General features: G+C 44.3%; 1 pseudogene; it reads left to right on the top strand.

The window, feature by feature from the left end:
- Positions 1-553: 553 nt before the first annotated feature.
- Positions 554-1,185, top strand: LOC139011361 (ferritin light chain pseudogene; annotated as a pseudogene).
- The last annotated feature ends 8,406 nt before the right edge of the window (positions 1,186-9,591 follow it).

Genomic DNA, 9,591 nt, shown 5'->3' with positions numbered 1-9,591 from the left:
ATTCTAATTTAAATTTATGTCAATTATATCATTTAGATTATTTTTTAATTACATTTATTGGGGTGACATTGGTCAACATGAGCATACAGGTTTCAGATGTGGGTTTCTATGTTACCAGATCTGTATATTGCTCCATGTGCTCACTAGCCAAAGTAAATTCTAAATGCTTCAAATACATACACATGTAAATCTCCAATGTATTGGAATAAGTATGAGCTGAAGACAAAAGAAAAGGAGAAAAGTGCAATTTGTATCTAAGTATGACATAGTTTGCCCTGCAATGTGTAAGGCACGATTTTGAGTTTGTCTTGCCTGTGGGAATTATAGCACAAATACAATTTTAAAATTACTGCCTTTAGGCAGTGCTCTTGGCAGTCCCAGATCTGTCTGTTGCTTCAACAGTGTTTGGATAGAACAGACCCAGGGACGCCCCTTCTTCCAGCCTTGGGCCACTCTCCTGCATCTTATCCAGTCACCACCTTCAGAACCACCTCTGGGACCAGGCAGCACACCAGGTTTTTCTCCTACCTTAGCTCCTTATTGCCGGACAGCCATGAGCTCCCAAATTCCTCAGAATTATTCCACCGAGTTGGAGGCTGCGGTCAACCGCCTCGCCAGCCTGCATTGCGGGCCTCCCACACCTCCCTCTCTCAGGGCTTCTATTTCGACCTGGACGATGTGGCTCTCGAGGACGTGGGCCACTTCTTCCCCCAGTTGGCGGAGAAGAAGCCTGAGGGAGCTGAGCGTCTCTTAAGTTGCAAAACAAGCGCAGTGGCCGCATTCTCTTCCAGGATGAGTGGGCAAAACTCAGGATGCCATGGAAGCCGCCTGGCCTTGGAGAGGAACCTGGACCAGGCCCCTTTCAAGCTGCAGGCCCTGGGTTCTACCCGCACAGACCCTCAGCTCTGTGACCTCCTGGAGAACCACTTCCGGGTGAGGAGGTGAAACTCATCAAGAAGCTGGGCGACACCTGACTCACATCTGTAGGCTGCCCGGCCCCGAGGCGGGGCTGAGCCTTCGAAAGGCTCACCCTCAAACAGGACTAGGAGCCTTTGGAGCCCAGAGGCCTTTGACAGGTGCCTCTGCATCCCCCTGGTGTCTGGCTTTTACCTGAGCCTCTTCCCAAAACTACTAGCCATTCTTTTAACCACCCTGAAGCCCTCTCCCATGCATTGGACCAAATGAAACAGTAAAGCTTTTTGCAGCGAAAACATAAATAAAAAATCACTGCCTTTAAAAAGTGCTTAGAGTGCCACCCAGTATCAGATAAGGATAGAGATGACTGCAAGGTGAACACTGAGCCTTTAGTATTTATAATGTTTCAGGGAAACTGGGACTGTGTCAAGACTAGAAGGTGGATTCTTTAACTTGAAATGGGTATTTGGATTATAAGCCTCTCTGAGAAGGAAGTAGGGTGACCCCTGCTGGGGAGATGAAGCAAAGGGCTTTCCATTCAGGGCCAGGCTGCAGGTAAACAGGAAGTTGCCATTCAGAAATATACACGGATGAGGATTTAGAATAAGAAAAGAAAAAGAATCCAAGAGGAAGTGATCATAAATGACAGGCTGGAGTAATAAGCCTTCTAGAAAAATAAAGGGGAAAAAAGTCATAGCAAGAAAATGATCATGGTACATGGAACTCCAAATGGGTTAATTAATGTGCAGATTTTGGTTCTTGATCCCCCTAAAGGACATTTGTGACTTTCCTAAGAGTTTACAGACCCTACAGAGGTCAAGAAACCTTTCTAGGAGAAGACAATATTCTTTGAAATGTGCAGATGGTCAATCTGCTACACAAAAACACCTGAGAGACTTTTCATAATTTCAGAGAAACATTGGTGTTAAAAAGAAGTCTGAGGAGAGGAGATGGCAATAGGACTGATGCCACAGGGCTGGGAAGGAACTAGGGTGACTAGGGGGAACTAGGGGGGAAAGTGATGGGCCATCAGTGATCCCTTACTCCACAATTTATAAATCGCTAGGCCAAGTTACATTTTAATTCATTTCTGTCTCACTTCAGACAGTTATACCTAATAGATAAAGTAAAGGTGAAATTGAAATTGGAACGAGAGCAAGAAAGATTAGTGCTATAAAATTAAAGACTTGATAGGTAGGATTGTTAGCCTGAAATTTATGACCCAGAGCACCCATGGATGGTTTTCATGGGACCCACAATCCTGAGGAAAAATATTTTTTTCTTCTATGTCTCCCCCAATATTTAAAATAACAGTTAGGGGAGAAAAAGGTTTTGTGCAGCTTGTATTTTTTATTAAAACTTTGTTTTATACTAAACAAGTAAAAGGCAGATGTGAAGCAATGTAATTTATAATTGTCATCATTGTCCAGTTATAATACCCACAAGGCCTTCCTTTGATGTGAATTGAAAATATGATATGCCATTATAATTATAAACATTTATCTATTTACTAGAGGCCCGGTGCACAAAAATTTGTGCACTCAGGGGGGAGGGGTCCCTCAGCCTGGCCTGTGCCCTCTCGAAGTCTGGGACCCCTCGGGGGATGACCACCTGCTGGCTTAGGCCTGCTCCCCAGGGGATTGGGCCTAAGATGGCAATCAGACATCCATCTGGCAGCCCGGCAGCCCTCAGAGGATGTCCACTTGCCAGCGGGGAGCAGACCTAAGCTTCAGTCGGACATCCTTAGCGCTGCTGAGGAGGCAGGAGAGGCTCCCACCACCACCACTGTACTGGCAGCCATCAGCCTGGCTTGTGACTGAGCAGAGCTCCCCCATGTGGGAGCACACTGACCACCAGAGGGCAGCTCCTGCATTGAGCGTCTGCCCCCTGGTGGTCAGTGTGTGTCATAGTGACCAGTCATTCCCAGTCTTTCTGCTGTTAGGGTCAGTTTGCATATTACCCTTTTACTATATAGGATAGAGGCCTGGTGCACGGGTGGGGGCCGGCTGGTTTGCCCTGAAGGGTGTCCCGGATCAGGGTGGGGGTCTCGCTTGGGTGCCTAGCCAGCCTGGGTGAGGGGCTGATGGCTGTTTGCACCTGGTCACACCCCCTTCAGGGTGGGGGTCCCCACTGGGGTGCCTGGCCAGTCTGGGTGAGGGGCTGAGGGCCGTTTTCAGGCTGGCCAGCGACTGAAGCTTCTAGCCTCTACTTTTTTTCTTTTTTTCTTTTTTTTATTCTGGGATTTATTTACCTTCTATAATTGAAACTCTGTTGCTGTCCTGCTTGCTCCAGCTCTGAGGCCATGGCCGGCTGAAAGCAGGTATCTGGGGTTTGTTTAGTTCTATAATTGAAACTTTGTTGCTTTCAGAGCTCAGAGCTGGGCCGCGGCAGGCAGGGAACCTTGGCTTCCTCCATCACTGGAGCAAGCAAGCCTCCTGCTCGCTTCAGCTGCGTGGCTGCCGGCCGCCATCTTGGTTGGTGGTTAATTTGCATATTGCCCTGATTAGCCAATGAGAGGTGTAGCGAAGGTACGGTCAATTACCCTTTTTGTCTTTTATTAGATAGGATACCTTGATACTCTAGGAAATACCACCTCCCCACTTCCCCAAAAAAAGAAGAATATGCATAGCTCCTTGAGTTTTATTTGTACCATTGAACATAATGAAACACAAAAGTCAGAAGGAGCCTTGTGTGACAAGATTCTTACCGATGGGAATGGAAGTCAGCAAAGCTGAAATAACTCCTTACATCCTGAAAACACATTGCACGGTCTGCTTCTTTTTTCCTAAGTAAAAGGCTCAATTAGAAAACGTTAAAACGATACCAAAATTGGTTTTGCCTCAACACAAATAGTGTCTGCAAATTGCTTGATGCATTACCAAAGACCTTAGTGAAGCCATATGTCTTGGTAATGGTTAAGCTGCCTTGTGCCTTGGAGGAAAATTTAAAAACTAAAACAATGCCTCTGTCAAATGTTCTCATCCACGCCTGGCCAGCGTGGCTCAGTGGTTGAGCCTCAACCTATGAACCAGGAGGTCATGGTTCAATTCCCAGTCAGGGCACATGCCCGGGTTGTGGGCTCAATCCCCAGGGTGGGGTGTATAGGAGGCAGCCAGTCATCAGTGATAGTTCTATCCCTCTCTCCCTCTCCCTTCCTCTCTGAAATCAATCAATCAATATTTTAATGCTCTCATTCATTCCAGAACCACTAAAATCAATTCCAATATTTTGAAGCAGATCGTAGAGGAATTGCTATCTCTCTTCAAAATGAAAGTATTGACTTTTCATGGAGCCAAGTCCTGATTCTCGTGTTATTTGCACAAGGACAGCATGCAGTGAGGATTCCTATTTTGGGAGCCCTTTTGGAAAGTTCAAAGGCCTGCTATGGTTTTGAAATTGTAAAAACATTATTTGTCAAACAAAACTTCAACTCAAACATTAGTAGTTGGTACTGGGCATGGTTGGAGAGCCAGCAATGCTTGGCAGCACCTCTGGGTATTCTGCCTTGGACAAGAAACTCTGCGTGTCACTGAGAGTCATTCCATTTCCCATTGGCTAGCCTTAGTGTCAAAGGCAAATCCTGAATAAATTTGTTTACTACCACAAAAGGCATCAACCTATTCAGTGTCAGAGTCTTGAATTTCTGTCTTTTCAAGTGTTGTTAGGAAAGTAGAATGAAGTTCTCCTCTGCTATGCAGAAATCCCCTTGTTGTCTAAAAGGTAATTCTAGTAGCACTTAATTGAATTCGAGATAGATAACTCTTATTCAGCCTTAAGATCTCACATTAAAAAACACTTCTTTGGCCCTAACCAGTTTGGCTGAGTGGATAGAGTGCTGGCCTGCAGACTGAAGAGTCCCAGGTTCGATTCCAGTCAAGGGCACATGCCCGGGTTGCAGGTTTGATCCCCAGTAGATGGCGTGCAGGAGACAGCCGATCAATGATTCTCTCTCATCATTGATGTTTTTATCTCTCTCTCTCCCTTTCCCTTCCTCTCTGAAATCAATAAAAATACATATTAAAAACAAACAAACAAAAAACCACTTCTTTGACCCAGCCAGTGTGGTTCAGTGCTTAAGTGTCAACCTATGAACCAGGAGGTCACGGTTCGATTCCTGGTCAGGGCACATGTCCAGGTTGTGGGCTTGATCCCCAGTGTGGGGGCATGCAGGAGGCAGCCAAACAATAATTCTCTCTCACCATTGATGTTTCTATCTCTCTCTCCCTCTTAATTCTTCTCTGAAATCAATAAAAATATATTTTTAAAAACACACTTTTCATGGAAACAGACAATAGGGTCCTGAAGGCATAGGGGTGGCAGGGGTGGGGGGTGGGCTGGAGGACGTCAATGGGGGGGGGGGGGGAAGGGACATATGTAATACTTTCAACAACAAAGAATTATTTTAAAAAACACACAAAACACTTCTTTGGGGTCATATCCCTCCATTATTACCTCTCACAGAACCATATACCTTTCGGCCATAGTAATTTTGTATTTGTGATTGTGACTATTTGATTAATATTTTTTTCCCCACTAGACTATAGGCTCAATGAGGTAGAAGACTAACTCAATATATTTGATCATTTTATCTCTAGCACATAGTGTTCCCAATGAATATTTAGAAATACATGAATGAATGAACAAGCAAATAAATGGCAGGAGACAGTTTTTCCACAGCCTTCTAAATATGTGTCCATTTGAATAATAACAAAACGTGGTTGCCCTTATTATAAGGCTTTATTGGAAGTAAGCCAATTCTCACAAAAAATCTTATCAAATAGATAATATTTGGTAAGTGGATTTCCACTGATGAGGAAATCCAGGCATCTTGAGGCAAGTTGCTAGCTTAATTTCCCATGGTTAGTGAAGGTGGAGCCAAGTTTCAGCTAGTCTAAATTTGGAATGCATACTCCTAACTCAACGTCCCCTAGTCCCCTATGTACTCATTCCTAGGGGAGTTACTGGAAAACTACGTAACTCTTTGGATGACGCTACCTCTCTGGAGTGAATGGTGGAGATAGAAAGCTATGGAAACTTGACAGACCTGGGGGAAGTTTTCCTGCCAGCTAGCAATTCCTCTGCAGGAAGAAACCTCTAGAACTGGGAAACACTGCAGAACTCTGCATGTTACTTCTACTCAAAATACCATATAAACAGTATCCATGAAGCAGATCTTGACTAAGATGCCCTCAATGACTAGAGGGGGAAAAAAAAAAAGGAATCCAACATGCTTGAGAATTCTAACATTCTGATTCAAAACAACCCTCACCTGGAAAAGCAAGCAATGGAACTTTTGATTTCATCTGCAATATCTACCCTTGTAATCAGGGATTTCATAACATACTGCCATCGGACTTAGAGCTGACATTCATAGAATGTCAAAAATGACAAGTGTCCCCATGCCAGTGACCATTCCAAGCTAAAGTTCTTATCAAAGTCTTTTTTTTTTTTTTAAAGCTGTGCTATATCCAAGTATAGGTGATACAGTAGGCAGTTAGGCAGACATGAGCTGAGTAGAAATGATAGGCCAGGTATGGAAGGTCACCCAGGGTGGAGGGCCCTGGGTGCCTAGCATTGGGTAGGATCTGACCCGCAGGTTGACCTTTCCTCCCTCAGCATATCGCTGGTCATGAGGTTTAGACTCCCTGACCTTTCATATTGCTAGTCATGTGGTTTAGACCCCCTGAGCTTTCACATCGCTAATCATGAGGTTTAGACCCCCTTAGAGGAATAACAAGGGGGCAGGAGAATAGCCTCATCTGACTCCCATATAATTCCTTACAGGACTATGCCCTTAAGCATTAAGCCCTCAGGACAATGAGGCTCTGGCCTGCATCAAATTATCTTAGAAACGATGCCTCAGGTCTGTTGACCACAAAGACAGAGTTTTGGTCAAACTAGAGATAATATCTAGCCCTCAGTTGAGTTTCAGCTCCAGGCCCAGAAAAGCAGCAAAACCAGATGAAGCGATGCCGTGACTAGCATTAGGACCAGCTGCAACGATGAGTGGCCCCCTACCCTAGTGCCCACCAATCAGTAGAGACCACCATCCTGAAAGGACACACCTGGAAAGCTGGTGAATATTCTATTGAGATTCTCACTCTACTCCCTGCTTATACAGCTCACTTCTACCTCTGTGGCTTTCTAAATAAACTCTCACTTGTGTTTGAGTCTTGGCTCTGAATTCCTTCTTAGCCAATTTCAAGGACCAGGGTCTAACATCTGGTGCCATTCTCCATTAACATAAGTAAATAAAACCAAAGAGAATAATATTGAACTCATAAACTATTAGTGTGGTGGAATTAGATACTTTTATAATCAAAAGAAGCTATTCTCTGTTCCCAGAACAATTAAGTACTTCTGGTGCCTTGAGGTAGACTGTTATATAAATCAGTCAGCCCTTGCAGGGTAGCTCAGTTGGTTAGAGCGTTGTCCCAGTATGCCAAAGTTGTGGATTCTATCCCTGATCAGAGCACATACAGGAATCAACCAATGAATGCATAAATGGATGGAACAGCAAATCACGGTTTTTCTCTCTCTCCTTCTCTCTCTCCTTTTCTCTCTCTCTCTAAAAGCAATAAATAGATCTTAAAATAAGTCAAAGATGACCTCTGTGTATTAGACCCTAAGTTGTTTGGTTTTTCTCTGCAGGCTGGGAACAACTATCTCAAAAGCCCCTTGGTGCCAGGCTCAAATTTGCATACATCCAATTATTTAAAAAATAGCCAGAACAATAGAAATTTTAGACACTTTGTATCTGCCTGCTTTCTTACCCCAAAAACTTCACCCCACAGCATTACCTATGAATAAGACAGGGCCTTGCAGAGATAAGCCCCTAAGCCAATGCTGCCAGGGGAGCTCTCAAAACCCAGAGACTCCTGGTAAGCTCCCTCTCTCATTCCTCTCTCCCCTGGGAGGTCCCTAGTCTTCCTCTTCCTTGAAGGTGGCCCTTTGCAGTAAGCCTCTGGGTGGTCTCATGCTGTGAGGGATTTTCCCTCTCATGCAACCTTGTTCAAATGCCATCCAATAAAGCTTCTGTGTTACTGCTTTTCTCCCTCACCCTTTTCCTTGAACAGCCCCACATTTCTCAAAGCCCTGCATAGACTAATTACAAATTCAGTGGAAAAGTTGCAAAATGCTGCCAATCATGAGTAAGCTATAACTATGGAAAGAAACATTGTGAAATGCATCTGTTATACAAAATTTAACTGAGTAAATTTGAAGATCTAATTGGGTTTATTAAAGGATTCGTGAATCAGGCAGCACCCCATCTGGCAACTACATGGAAGTTTATTGTAGGAAGAGGGGTGGGCAAGGGAGCTCCTACAAAAGAAAAGAAAGGATTGCTTTTAGACCAGGACAACTTTTGGGGAGAAGGGAATGGTAAGGGTTTTTATCATGCAGATTGCCTCTTCTTTCTCTGGGGGAAAGTTGCGGAGAGAACCCACGTGACAGATTAATTTACTGGTGCTTAACTAGAAAATTCCAGAGAAGTTGGTCAGGATTACATTTCTAGGAGAAGTTGAAACTGCAGTTAGAGCAGGTATGAAACTAGGTTTAGTTTCATGGGCTTGTAGCACAAGGGATGCCATTTTGGGCCTGTGATTTTCTCTTTAGCCCATCTAAAGTTGGGTGATTGTTATCTGAGACTATCAAGGAGAGAAAAGGTGCAGGAATTTTACAAACGTTCAAAAGATGATAATTTGGGCTAAGTAACCAAATACGTTTCAAACAAATAAATTGTTTCTATTTCCACCATATATTCAATGGAAATGGATCTTGATCTTCTTCCTATCATCTACTAACTGTGCACACTTGAGCAAATTTTTCTTTTAAATCTCTTTGAACTTCCAGTTCTGTACCAATAAAATGGAGGTAATCCTATTTATTGTGAAGTTATTGTGAGTTATATATAAATGTTAGCACCTGGTACCTAACAGTTTTCTAAATTTGTTACCTTTCCACCATATATGTAATGAAAACTCGTTTTTTCTTTTCTTTGCATATGATGGTATATGTCATTGATCTTTACAAACAGAGAGAGCATTTTCAGCAATAACTTACTAAAGAAAATGCTAACAGTTCAAAGGTAGAGATGGTCCAAGTCACTTGCTTATGAAAAAGGCTATTCTTGGTGGGAGAGACCAAGATGGCGGCATAGGTAAACACCAGAGATTGCTGCCGCAAACAACCACTTCAAAAATACAACTAAAAGACGGAACGGACATCACCCAGAACCACAGGAAGGCTGGCTGAGGAGAGACTCTTCAACTAGAAGGAAAGAGAACAGCATACCAAGGCTCAGAGGAGGCGGAGTGTGGAAAATACAAAGGTACCGAGGTGCGCGCGCAAAGCGGGCTGGTAGCTGAGGCCGCGGTTGTCGTTTTCAATCAGGAGGGAGTCTCAGACTCTGAGCTCCAGATCCGGGCGAGTCTCTAGGGACTCAGACTCAAACGGGAGAGGCGGGATTGTCTGGCATCAGTTGGAACGTGAGGGCAGCTTTCTCTCCGAGGTTTGCAGCGGTTGCTGGGGTTCTGAGAAGCAGAGCCTCTGGGAATGGGACTGAGAGCAGCCATAACTGCTCCCTCCACCCGCCCTGTTGATCCTGGGCGACCCACCCCGCCCAAGCCCTGCACAGAGCCATTTGCCGGATAGCCTCAGGCAAAGGCTAGATTA

The sequence above is a fragment of the Myotis yumanensis genome, unplaced genomic scaffold (assembly GCF_028538775.1).
Source record: "Myotis yumanensis isolate MYYU_CA2020_CCGP unplaced genomic scaffold, mMyoYum1.0.hap1 SCAF_5, whole genome shotgun sequence".
Lineage (NCBI taxonomy): Eukaryota > Metazoa > Chordata > Mammalia > Chiroptera > Vespertilionidae > Myotis > Myotis yumanensis.
The sequence above is the reverse complement of the archived record's forward strand: the minus strand, read 5'-3'. Positions and strand labels throughout refer to the sequence as shown.